The sequence below is a fragment of the Pygocentrus nattereri genome, chromosome 6 (assembly GCF_015220715.1).
Source record: "Pygocentrus nattereri isolate fPygNat1 chromosome 6, fPygNat1.pri, whole genome shotgun sequence".
Taxonomy (NCBI): domain Eukaryota; kingdom Metazoa; phylum Chordata; class Actinopteri; order Characiformes; family Serrasalmidae; genus Pygocentrus; species Pygocentrus nattereri.
Window position 1 is genome coordinate 26,209,209 of NC_051216.1, and position 14,666 is coordinate 26,223,874.

The window sequence follows — 14,666 nt, forward strand, 5'->3', positions numbered from 1 at the left end:
CATACCAACCCAGTGCAGCACACGGTTCAACATCAGTGCAGCAGCATAAACATTTGGGAGCACATACATTTACCTAAATGATGAACTAACCTAACTTTGTGTAAATAGACCATAATATAGAATTATGTACACATGCAGTCGTGACTGTCATGTTTCTTTTTTTCTGAATTCATACAAACACTTTTACCTAAAGATCAATACAGTAAAGGAAAACCTATTTGTGATCCTGAGTTTAAAGCAAGTTTTTATTCAACTAAGTTTCAAAGTAATCTTAAACTGAAACTTTGCTTGTTTGTAAAAGTGATTTCAGAGCCACTCGGTTCTACCTGATGGAAACTGTTTACCTTCTGTGTTTTGTGCTTATGATCATATTAATAGACGTCAGCGTCACTAATTAATGACTTTCTATTAAAAGACTGGTTTACCAAGAGAGACACTGGAGGATTTTCACCTAAAATGAGTTCAGGAAGCGAGTCTTGTTATAAAAATGATAACAGGACATCAGAGATATAATTATTCTCTTAGTACTTTTACTTTTGATACTTAAGTTCATTTGAAGGCAAATACTTTTGTACTTTTACTCAAGTTGAGGTCTAGAGTAAGGACTTTTACTTTTACTGGAGTAATATTTTATCTTGGGTGTCTCTACTTTAACTCAAGTACATGATTTGTGCACTTCGTCCACCTCTGTATTTTATAAATTTACATGTATATCTGTACGTTATATCTGGCGTTCTATAAAACCAGACTCCGGGATTTGTTTAGGCCTGCATTCAAAGCTTGGTGACAGTTTATTTTGAAGTGTCCTTTTTAGAGCTCAGTAACTTTTAGTAACATATCAACAGCATAGTAATAATGTAGGAGCAGTGAAGCATCTGAATACATTCAGTAAATCAACAAGAGTCTTTTAATTCACTGCATACAAAATTTTCTTTATAATCTGCTAAATTAAATTGTTTTTCGCTTTATTTGTAGTGTTCAGGTTCATGTGATGGTGAAGGTTAGGATAAGGTTTTGAGTTAAGGTTAAAGTTAAGGTTAAAGGTTAAAGGATTAGGGCCAGGGTTAAGGTTAGGTTTTACATAAGTTTGGGTTAGATTATGTTTTGCTTAACAGAAGAAACGTAATAAGTCTACTTTATGTAACATAGCAATGCATCTACTTAATGTAAGTAATGTATCAACAGTATGTCTTCAAGATATTTACTTCAATGTATTCAGATGCTTCACTGCTGCTACATCACTGATATGTTGTCGATGTATGACTGAAATTCTGTTAAGAGTTTATTAATCACTTATAAAGGACCACTCAAATTTAGTGTTACCAAAAGCTTTAATACATTTTATGAAAAAAAACCCAAAACCCCACAGCAACAAATAAGTCACACAGTGAATTTGCCCCTCGATGACTGAAAGGTGTTGTGCTCTGGCTTGGCCTCCTTGGCTGCTTCACGTTCCATCACCAACTGTTCGCTCAGCCCTATTGGATTATCCACCATCCCGGATTGTTTTACACATGTTTAGAAGGCTGCTTCACCCCCTTGGCCCACATCTGCTGCTGGTTTCTCCCACCTTTGCATCTGGTTGTATTTGCACAAATATCATTCCATATTCAGAATCATCTCCCGCGGCAGTCAGCACTGTATTTCATGAAACCCCAAGTAAGAGCTTTCTAACATCTGTGTGTGAATATACCAGTGGACCTGCCTGTTTGTCCTCCGTTCTACCCCCTCACCCAGTCCTACAGCCTCTGGGCTCTGTTTCCTGGCCACCCAGTAGAGATTCTTCACTTTGCACCTCCATCATGAGTTTTTTTTTTCATGAATGTGTGTGCTATTTTCTTTCCTTCATCTGTCCAGGATAGGTGGTTTTATTCCAACCTCTCCTCATATTCCCCAATGCGTCTATCTTTAACCTGCTATTACAGCCCAGGGTGCCTGGAAGAGACTGTTTTTGTGCAGCAGTAAATGCTGAATTTATTTGTGTGTGTGTGTGTGTGTGTGTGTGTGTGTGTGTGTGTGTGTGTGTGTGTGTGTGCGTGTGAGAGAGAGAGAGAGAGAGAGAGAGAAAGAGAGAGTAAAGAGAGAGAAAGAGAAAGAGAGGGTGGGAATGCATACATGTCATCTGGCTGTGATAGATTTAAGGAAAAATATGTGGATAATCTGTGTGTGTGAGCATGTGTTTTGGAATGTTCATGGTTGCATGAGTGAGTGAGTGAGTGTGTGTGTGTGTGTGTGTGTGTGTGTGTGTGTGTGTGTGTGTGTGTGTGTGTGTGTGGTCCATATGAAGTGCATCCATATGAAGTGCATCCTTCTACAAACTATTTTTAAGTGATGTAGTCTGCATTTACATGCATGTATGCACATGCTTGTTATATCAAATATAGAACATGGAGTGTTGGGTGCATCTATTGAATCTACGCTTCTTGGCTCTTAATCTGCACTTTAAATAGGCATTCTGGCCTAAGACTAGAGTTTAATATAATATTTGTCATGGGTCATCAATGTTCTCTCATACAATAACCAGCATGCATTACACAAATACATCATACAACCACTGGGAATCCTTGGGTTGTCACCCAATCCTAACTGCAAACCTATGATTTTATTTTCACTAAAATGGACAGATAGCTGCTTTCTGTTTGCATTCACTAGCTAATGAAAAAATAACATCTCAGAACAACCTGCCTGAGAAAAAACATCAAAGCAGTTGAAGTTTTTCGGCACCTTCAAAATATAATTTTAGGAAGTCTACTATACTCTCACAAATAGCCATGCTGTAATAAGCATGATGTGTGGCGTTTTGATTTATGTTTGTTCTACATAGGCTAAAGGAACCTATTGGAACAGTTGTTTTAAAAGATTCTAATATGAATGGCTTTAATCACATGTTTATCTGTGTGGTAAAGATGTAATCAGCTATAGGAGACACTACTCCAACTGCATGCAGAAAAACGAAACTCTGTCTACTAAATGAAAGTCTTTCATCACCCTCCATGGTCACTAATTGTTCATCTCCTCACCACAGATCTATCTGCCTGGCCACCCTCGTGCTTCTCTCATTTCTTCTGAAAGCAGCTATGAGGTCTCCTTCTTATCCCTCGCCGAAGTGTATTGAGATCAGGGCCTATTGACTGCTCCTCCTGTGCTGAGGAGAGAATGGGCTAGTTGGTGGTGACCGACAGTCCACCTGTGATAATAGAGGCAGGCAGGGGGCCCGGGGAGCACTGGGGCCGGGAACTGGGCCTCAGCCTGCATCAACGACTCCCTGATCTGCCTCCATCCTGACACTGACAGACAGGCCATCCCCTCTGACACCACGGCCCACCGAGCCCATGGGGCGCCTGCCACCCAAGTGGATGGATGGATGGGAAGACGGATGGATCAACTACTTAGATGGATGCACAGTTTCATCTAATTGAGAATTTTAAGGAGTGAGAGCCTAGGGAAATTTCCATAGATTTTAACTTTTTTTTGCTCCTATTTCATCATGAAAGTCTGTTAAGGAAAATAAACACTTGGAGAAAAGTATTTTGTGTAAAGCAATGTTTGCTTCTCAGAGGAGAGTCTGGTTTTCATTATAGCCGTGCCATGTCTGGCTAGCCTAAGCCCAGAGCCAGAAACCCAAATGAGCACAAGGATCAGGGCTAAGGGTGGCCTATAATGGAATTATGTCCATGTTACACTCACTACAACTAAGAACAGAATGTTCATGCTCCACCCACAAATGCATCCCTTTGTAGCAATTGTTGCAAAATTGTACAAGCTTTATAGAACATTAGCAAAAATCTTTTTGTTTATGACTGGTACTTAAAGTTGGGTTTTTTGTTTAAGATGCTGTGCTACTACATCAGGCAATGCTGTTCTAGCTAATCCAAACTAGAAAGGATGGATATGACAATGATGAGTTTGCTAATGTTAGCTTCACAACAAAAACATCTATCCTATCACATTTACATGTACACAATAGCCTAACTACAGCCACATTTCCAAATAAGTTGGGACACTGCAAAATGTGATTGAAAACAGAATGAAATGATGCACAATCCATTTAAACCCAATATTGAATTGAAAATAGTACAAAGACAACATATCAAATGCTGAAACAGAGAAATTTTATTATTTTTGTAAAATATATGCCCATTTGGGGAAAGCTGGTACAGGGGCAACAAAAGGTAAAGTTGTGTAACACTAAAATAGAACCTGGTGGAACATCTCACAACTAATTAGGTTAATTACCAACAGGTCAGTAATATGATTGAGTGTAAAAAAAGGTATCTCAGAGAATATTTCAGAAGTATAGTTGGGGAGGGGTTCAGTACTCTGTGAAAGACTGTGCAGGCAAATAATATAACAATTCAAGAATTACGTTCTTGACCATAAAATAGCAAAGAACTCAGGGATTTCATCATCTATGGTACAAGATTCCAAGAATCTGGAGAAATCTCTGTATGCAAGACCAAAACCAATATTAACTGAACATGATCTTTGGGCCCTCAGGTGGCACTACATTAAAAACAGACATTATTCAGAAGTGGAAATCACTGCATTGGCTCAGGGACACTTCTGAAAATATCTGTGAGCACAGTTTGTTGTCGCATCCCCAAATGCAAGTTAAAACTCTATCATGCAAAGAAGAAACCATATGTGAAAAACATAAACAGAAACACTGCCAACTTCTCTGGGCCCCATCTCATTTAAGATGGGCGGAGGAGAAATGGAGTGTCCTGTGTCCAACAAATCAAAATCTGAAATTTCCCATTCATAGTCACATTCCCATGCAAACTAGTGGTGGTATAGACTACTTGACTAGTCAACTAGTTGAGTAATAAATCCACTAGTCGGCACTTGACTAGTTGAAGACAGTGCCTAAACACAGCACTGATAAAAACAGAAGTGAACAAGCAGGAGGAGAGAACAGAAATCAGTTTTATCAGTACTTTATAAGTACTAATTCTGAAAGGCTTTCTTGTGAGTAGATGCAAGTGCTTGCTACCAACATTTCACTTGATAAACAGCTTTTTGTTTTTTGGAACAGTGGATGGACTAGAGCCAGTTTAAATTCTTTGTAAGGTGAGATTCTGAGAGCTGAGGTGATTTTAGTGTGCAGGTTACATCAAACAATCTGTGTACTTCTGTGTATGAAGAATGCCTGAGGCTGAAATTTAAAGCTCTTCTGCATTTCTCATCTCATTTAACTACAACACGAAACACCTCCATTATGATGAGCCTAGCTTTATAGTGTATGTATGAGACATCTCACAATGTCTGTTTCTGACACAATATTTAACACGAGGGACATCTTTTCTTCCACCAAAATGCAGAGTGTTTCCACATTTTCTGACTTGTCTTGGTGTCGTAAAGCAAAAATCACACATGTTGCACTGCTGTACTGTGTTAAATGCCTAACAATTTGAGTGAAAAGTTAAATGTTTTTAGATTTTTAAAATATTTGATGTGTTTTTTTCCTTTAGTGACAGCATTTGCTTGAGCTGATTCTATAGAATCCACATGAGTCATCTGAACACAATGGAAGGAATAGAACTACAAAACATCGGACTACTTTGTTCAAAGGTCTTTATATGGTTAATATCACAAATTTGCTTAGACTTGAACAGCGACTTACAAATGCAGTGAAGAATCTTGAATATTTCTTCTTCATTTTTTGACAGTATCTCATTATGTTCAATGGGATTTTTGCTGGCACTCTGTAAAGCTTGTCCTACCTGGCAACAGTTGCTATGAAAGAATGTATTGCATGCTGTGGGCTGCCATGGTCCTAATCTCTGACAGCAGCAGATGTGTATGTGTGTTTTCAACAGGCAGGGAAGCAGACAGCCGTGTGTGTGTGTGTGTGTGTGTGTGTATGGTGAGCTGGGAGGGGGAGGGGGTCTCTCAGGAGAGATGTGTTTCAGCACCTTGTCTCTTTTTCTTATATAGCGCTGACAGAACAGGAGGGAAGGAGTGCAGGAGGGAGGAGTGCATTCAGTTCTCTCACTCTCCTCCCTTGTCTTCACTCTAACTCCATCATAAAGCCAGTAATGAGGAAGGTTAAAGGTGGTGGTCGGGGGCTGAGACCAGGGAGCCGTCAAACCACTTATCATTTACTATAATTCCAAACCAGGCCTACAGGGACTTCAACACACTCTCTGTCCAATTTACACACATTCACAAGACTAAGAAGACGTATCATTGAAGACAGTGTATCTGCACCATAGCAGACTGCAGGTGTAGAGGGAGTTTATTTTTAAAAAGAGTTCTCTCACAGACAGAAAGGATACACTCATGTTATAGCATGTCTCTTCTTTGACAACTGTGTAGTTTTGGATAGAACATTGATAAATACTCTTTCCATCCAAACACAATAAAAAATATTCCACAAACTCTATTCCACCTTTTACTGCATGTCACTTTACTGCATGCCATAGCTCGGAGTAATGGAAGCAAACCAATTCTTTGAAAATAAAGTTCTGTGGTTTATCATAGAACTGATACTGAGAAAATGAGACCTCTTCTAATTTGACCACAAAGGAACCAGCCCTAGACAGGCTGACATGATTCATTTAGTTCATTTTGTTTGAAGGAAAGAAACAGTCATTATCTTTCTGAATTGGCCACTAACTTCCTTCACTGAATTCTGCGGAATAGGGCCAAACATCATTTTTAATGCAATTATGCCTTTCGTTTTTCTCTGTTTCTATATAGTTTCCCCCGCCGCCTTTATTTTCCTCTGATGACCTCAAAAAAAAAGAAGAAGAAGAAACTCATTCAGCTGTGGAAATTATGTTCTTTAACTCTTCCACAAGTCTTTAAACATTTTGTTATTATTGATATAATGTTATAGCTTTTCAGAATGTAAATAACAATAAGGAACCATGCTTGAAAAAAAGGTTATCTCTGCCACTGCTTCCATCTAGAACCCCATAATCCTCACAATTCCACTTCATACCCTATAAGGACCTTTCCGAGTAAACGTACATACACACACAGGTCATCAGTACCTCAATGTGCAGAGAGGGGCACTGGGGTCCCAGTTGGACTGCAGAGAATGGGTTTACTTTGGCCAAATGTGTGGCTGAATGATGATTAAATCATTTATTAGTTCAGGCTATCATTACCCAGCATCAGCACATGTTAGACACCACTAATGACTGCTCCATCTCCCAGCCCACGCAGCAACGTGATGACTGATAGACTGCCAGAACACAGTAAGAACCCCAAGAACTCAACATTCAAGTGTCAATAGCCTAGTGTGTGTGAGTGAGAGAAAAAGAGAGAGAGAAAGAGAGTTAGCAAGCTGAATTGGGAAAAGAAGGTTCACTTGCACGAAGAAAATACAGTAAGTAAAAAAGGAGTTTCCAGAATTTAAAAAATGCTTAAAAGATATAGAAAAAATGGGCGTCCTAACAACCATGTAAAACCTAGCAGACCACAAAAACTGCCACCATCAGATAAGCAGCACATAAAGCTTCCATCTTTGAGAGAAAGGAAATAAATTAAGCTTAACTTTTGTGTCAGATCTGAAAAATTCCACAGGTGTTTCTGACCATCCTTGAAGAGTAAGAGGACGACTCAACACTATGCTGCAAACTGAGAAAAGGAAAGGTAGAGAAAAAAGAAAATTTCCAAATAAAACAAAGAAGCAACTGGTGTTCTCACAACAGCGGACTCACCACACCAGAGAACAGACCTCAACCTCACTGAATGTGTTTGCGAGAAAGGAGGTGTGGAAATATATTGCTGCAGATTTCTGTAAAAACTGAAAAGAATGGAAGCTGTAATAAAGACAGAGTGGATACACTAGATACTGAAAATCTTGACCTTATATGTAATTTTTGAAGCTTCTATGTCATTTTCTGTTAAATATGTTTTGTCCTTTTCCTAACGCTCAAAATAAATAACTTGTACTTAATGGCTGTTTTGACCAGAAATTAAATAAATGAAGAGCAGAAATGAAACAAGAACCAAGCCTGTGGTCTTCTAACCAAAATATGAATAACTAAAATATTCTTTGGTAATTTTTTTAAACAAAAAAAATTTTTGAAATTTTTGTTCATCTGAATTTATAGAGCTTTTATGGGCAAAAAACACACTTGCTGTAAAATACATAGATTTAAACCATTTTCATGGCTGCCAAATACTTTTTTACTGTACATGCAAAGTAAATTTCGTTAGATACTTTTGTGATACAGTCAACAACCAAAGGCATTTGATGTTGTGTAGAGTTTGAGAATGACAAATTAAACTCCCAGCAGAGTGAGGTTATGGGACAGAAGTGATGATACACCAGAGAGCGAGAGAACGAGAGACAGAGGGCAAGTAGCCCCCAAGCAGGACAGTGATGATAACCAGATAAAGTTGCTGGGCTTGAGGCCTGATTTCACCACTGTGCATCATTACAAACTCACCCTTCTCTCAAATTTACTCTCTGCTTTCTCTTTTCTTTCTTACAGTATCGCATACACACTGCAAGTGCTGCACATAATGTATGGCGTATGTATGGGAAGTGTGTGTGTGTGTGTGTGTGTGTGTGTGTGTGTGTGTGTGTGTGTGTGTGTGCCCGCTTTAGGCTCTACTGCTGTCAGCATGCTACTCTTCAGCATCTCTAAAGGGTATCATTTTACATTGAAGTCATAGGCCTGGAACCTCCTCCCTTTCTCTGCACCAAACCCTGTAATTTTAATTTGCATTTCATTCCAGTGTAATCTCTTTACATTCTCCATGGTAAACACAAACCTGGTGCTGGTGAGCATAGGGAGCAGATCCAGGCCACTTCACTTTCAGAGATTCCAAGATGGGTCTTGAAATTTGCAAGAGAACATTACGTGTTCAATGTCTCCACCTTATTTTTCATATGACCTGTATTTCAATAAATGGCCGAAACATTTAGTTAAGGAACAGAAGTGCCACTTACTACTGTTTAATGCTGGCCAATTCAGGAAAATGTTATAAATATTTTTTATGTTTTTATGTCCCATTAAATGTCTCTGAAGCTTTTATGTGAGACTGGGCATTTTGTGTCTGTTTCTAGAATGTTAAGAGAATAAACTTCCCGTGAAAGTGCAGAGCTTCAAAAGACAAACGTGGCTTCATAATCACTGCTTGAAAAAGCCCAGTTGATGTTGTTGGAATCTGTGTACATAAGTCTGTTAGCAGCAACCGTGATTTTATTTGTTTACACTTTCTACTCTACTTTCTCTGTAATGGTTAACTGAATATATTCTGCCCATTAGAGTAGGCTGAGCAAGTTAGTACAAAGCTAAAAGGCTAACGCTCCAATTAATAAAAGACCAACTTTGAGTTCAAGCCTTCATAGAAAGAGTTACTGAATAACTGAGATAGAATGGTGCTTACATGCCTGGTTCGAGCTTAAAATGTCTTTATTTAAACTAGAGCTGACATCTAATTCCAATATAATGCTGTGCTAACCCTGCTAGCTTGAGGCTAATGTACCATTCAAGGGGCATTTATCACTGGTTTAAGAAAAATACGCAACTTAACACATTTTTACATGAGTACACTAATACATAATGGCACTGCTTTTTGGTTTTATACCTACTTGAGAGTTTGAACAAAATAGGTCAAAATGAACTGACTTTATTAGCATAAGTAATTTATGTCGGCACTAATTAGAACCTTCTGATTAAAGTGTTTCTCACACAGGTTCAGGTTTCTTCACAGATTGATTAGAAACACTGGTACAAAAGCAGTTAAGTATTTCAGTGATAAAAGCTATTTACATTTGTATTTATTCCCACATTTCTATCATGTTAGAATGTTGTTAGCATTTAACAAATATAGACTGTTTGCATTTTGCAGGAAGTTCTGTCCATAAGCCAATCAAAGCATCTTGGGGCATAGGAATAATGTGGATAGGGTGGTCAAAATACGACATCATGTTGTCAGCCAACATGATGATTCAGTGCATATAAAGACACACGAATGTTGAAAATTAAAATTAAAGTACAATTTAAGACGTCTTAAGTACTACCCAGATGAACAGTCTATGGCAACTGGATTCAGAGCTGACAAGCAAAGACAGCAATTAGTAGGTTAACATACAGTAGTTCCATAAGCATATAAAACAGGCATGTAAAAAATCTTATGGCTCATAGCCCACTAAGCCACAGAAGACACCCATTCCAGTCATATGTGCACATGTAAGGTTCCTGTTGACTTAACAAATGACTGTTTTGTACATCTGCAAAGCAGGCATGGAATTTCTTTTGTCCTCTGTAATCCTGTGCCATCATGAAACTGGCAAACTCACAGGGACTCCAGAAAATTAGATGGTTCAGTGGCAAAAACCTGCCACGACAAAACAGCCAACAGCCAAACAGCCAACGACAAAAATTTCCTTGAACATTTGCATGTAATTAAGGACGTAATTAAAGCGCACAATAGATGGCTTGGAGACGGGCAGGATCTGCTGGCTGCTTTTATGGCCTGTTGCTTTGCAGCCCTGTTCCTGAATAACGAAGTGCAGAGAAGCACAGGCATACCCATCACAGCTGGAATCTCTTCTTGTAACCTAAATATGGCTGCCCAGAGATTAACAGGTTTTTAAAACAAACCATAAATGCTTTAGATGGATTATTACGTGATCATTAGTGGTGACTGAGGTGACAGGACTAGGTGATGTATGGGTAGCAAGTAGAGTGTTAACATTGTTGTTTATGTGGATTTTTCACACTTAGTTTTTCATATAATTTGGGTGAACTGTTTTCATGTTTTCAGATTTTTATCAGTGGTGTAAACGTAAAAGCACAAGTTCATATTGGGAAAATAAATCTTTTTTTTTTTTACCAGTAAAGCATCAACTTTGTTAAACACACAATTTTTTTGTCTTTATGATTTAAAGATGCAACAATTCAATGAGTTTTCCAAAAAAGCAAATGCAGTAATGCCTTGGACTATCCTTTTTTATTTTTTTCATTTTATGTGGAATATATTACTAATAATAATTTTAGTATATTTTTGTTTTCAGAACAATAGTTTCTTGGATAAACAGAAAGAGTAGAAGGGAAATGGAAGGCAACACAGCTAAAATATAAAGTTTGCGAGGAATATAATAAAAGAGATAAAACTTTGAGAATGGGACTGAGCTTGTTGAATTAACATAAACACAGATGCCTTTCAGTTTTGCTAAATGAGCATGACCTATACTTACAACTACTTGCCACAGGGGTATGAACTAGAAACAACAGATGGGAAGAATTATTTTAAGCTATTTACTCTCACCCTTTAAATACCAAAAGCTTTAACCGCTGAACATTTTATTCAAGATGATCACTTTTTACAAAAACTCACATTGAGAGATATATTCTGAGATATAATGGATTTACAAGGTAAGCATTTTTCTCTTCACAAATTCTTATATAACTTCTGTTAAACTAATGCTGCCTCCTACTTTTTACAACATTCATCCAACTGGAAACCATAGATGAGATTGGTTTCTATTAGCAGTCTACATTATCAGTTTTCAATCCGCTACAAGCAGAGGTCCTTGTGTTGCTTTCAAGAGATATAAAGTACATCAAGATGACATCAAGATATCAAATATGCTCATGCTGCAAAACATCTGTAGGTCCGATATCACCTAAAATGGAAATTTCCTCACTTTTTTGATTTAGTATCTAAACATTGTTAAAGTTTTAAGATATTTATATGGAAACTTAGCTGCAAAACAGCCCATTTAGTATTTGTTGCTTTTGTGATGTCATGAAAATCAACACCTTTACATTTCCATTTATTCAGCCAACATTTATGCTCAACTTATAATGACTTTTTCATTTTGAATCCTCTACAGAGAATACATTTCTGCACATTTAGAGAAACTGTGCATTAAAAGTTGAATGCCACATTTAAGTTTCTTCACTGCAGAGGATGTGTAGAAAATCTTAATCAACTTAGAAAATCAACAAAACTTGACTAGGAGTGTTCAAATTTTTGCATATGACTGTATAACAATCTAAAAGGCTTTCAACAGAGTGGCTGGCCTTTACATTGTGTCAAAACTTTACAATAAGTGGACCAATAGAAATGCTCTAAAATCATTTGGAATAAAACTTCTTTATGTGACTTACATTCAAAGTAAATAAGTAAAGATCTCTTTCTATTTTGGAGATTTTTGGAGAGGTTTTTCTTTGGACAGCAAAAATATATTATGAAGTACCTAAACTCTCTCAGGGCTTTACAAAAGTTAATCCAAAAGTTACAGCAGATTTCTCCTTAATAGAGATTTGTAAAGCCAGGTCAAAAGAACATAGTCTATCAGGGCCAAAAAGTTCATGGGTTAGGCCGGGATTCCTGAGCACAGGCCACCCTCTAGTGGAGAGTCTCTAGAGTGGCTTTAAGGATGGTCACTTTCATCAAGGTTTACCATGAACAGAACAGACAGATAGAAACAATTAGGCATAATAAAGTAAGCTAACCATCCATACCCAGGCTAAGACGACCGGAGCATTATGAATCAGACTGAAACCACACTGCATGGGTTAGTGATTCTGCAGTGTGCTGGCCTAATGGAAATGATAGGAGTGATTAGCCTTTAATGTGCACTGAATGACGATATCAAATATCATAGGCAATGTGTAGGCCCTATTTCTCCAACATGGGAAGGTACACTTTTAAGGCATCAGCACACCAATGGAAACGATCATCATTCCTGCATAATCATCCTGATGTTAAAAAAAAAAATACTACCACAACAACAGAATAAGTGTGCAGCATTATAAAAGTGGAGACGGTGTTGCCAAGGGGACTGAATGTAAATAACATGATCTTTCAGTGCCATCTGGAAAATATCCTGGGTGTCTTTGTTTCCTTTCGCCTGATATTTGAAGGCCTCTATTATCGTATTTATTTGTGCTACTAAACTCTCAGTCCATGGCTTAGATTATGTAGTGGGGGATTGAGACTATATCTTAAACAAACAAAACTATTAAAGATGGATTTTGGATATATCCTGAACAATAATGGATTTACAAGGCAAGAGGTTTTTTCTCTCTTTCACAACCTCTTCATTTTCCAGATATTGAAACCAGACTGAGGGGGTTAGTGCGTGTGGGGGTGGGACCTGGCTGGCTTCTCTACCATCACTTTAAAAAGCCAGTATGCAAGAGAATGGGGGACAGAGAGAGGCAGAGAGTGGCCAAAGCTCTGGCTCATTATACTCACAGCCAGAGACAGACATGGGGACACTGCAACGAAGAGACCAAATAAACAAGAGTTTAAAAGTTTCTTGGTCCAAATCATTACACTGACATCACTTTCTGTTCTTGCTGCTTTCTCCTCTTGTGTCTCTAAATGAACCTCTGGTGACTCTCGTCTGGCCGTTGCTCTCCTCCTCCTGAATGTGACCTACGACATTTCTCCTCTTGTCTTGCTCTGTTAATTGCTGAGCAATGTTTGTATCTTCCCTCACTTGCTTTGAGAAGGAAAAACCTACAAAACCCAGAGCGCAGTGTCGATTCCATGTCAAGTGTACGTCTTGATTAAGTGGAGGATCCCTCTGAGGGGACTAGCAGCTGGAAAGAACCCAGAGCAAAGTTGAGGACTGACAGCAGCCCTGTGAGTGAATCTACAGTGAGCACTCTTTCTCCACACAGCCCCACTGTCTGCTTTTCCCATTCAAGCCTCCTCACAACTGTCTGTCCATCACGCCTCCTCTCTCTCGTTCTCCTTCTCTCTTCTACTCTCCTTCTTATGCTCCAGGTTAACTGATATACTTTTAAAGCAGTCTGCTGACATTGTGGTTTTGTTTTGTTGAATAAAATGATCAACATGTCATTCTGTATAAATGGAAGCACTAAATATAGGGAGTGAGTCAAAAGTCAGGAACCGCTGAAATATCTATAAATATGGTTAACGGCAGGTAGATTAACTTTGTAGGAAATGAAATACACTCTAACTTTAACACGCATAAATGTAAGGAAATTTTATTCCAAGTGATTTGGGGACATTTCTATTTCTTCATTTGTCATGATGTATTGTTACAATGTTAAAGTAAGCTGCTGTATTCAAACAGTGAGAAAAACAAATACAAAATAATATATGTCACTGAGCAAAGGTCAGAGACCACTTTCTGACTTAATGTCCAGTTACAATAGCCTTTAGGTCACAAATTATTTGTGAGACATTTTTGAGGAGATTAAATGATATAATCTACTTGCATAAGCAAGGGGAAAGGAAAAATTAAAAAACCAACCAATTTCTGTGAAGTATATTTTTTCCATTTTTTTTGTCCTGATGCTGAAAAATTAACATAAATACTTAATACACACTAAATACTTAAAGGCCATATTGACTGAAAAGGGAAGTCTCTGACTTTTACACAGTACTGTACATATTGAATGAGTGTAGTGTGTGTGTGTGTGTGTGTGTGTGTGTGTGTGTGTGTGTGTGTGTGTGTGTGTGTGTGTGCGCATTTTTGTGTGTGTGCAAGAGTTTAGGGAGACCACAGGAATCCACTCAGTGCGTAGTTTTTAAAGCTCAGTGGCTAGATCCTGTTGCTGTTGAGGGAGTTTGAATGAGAAAACGTTCAGATGTCTTAATGTGAGACTGGAGGCTGAGGGTCGACTCTGGCTCTGAGTGTTATTACTGAGCTGTTGTATTTATTTATCCTAAAGCACTTCTGGGCTAAAGCACTTCTATTCAGGTTTTAGGAT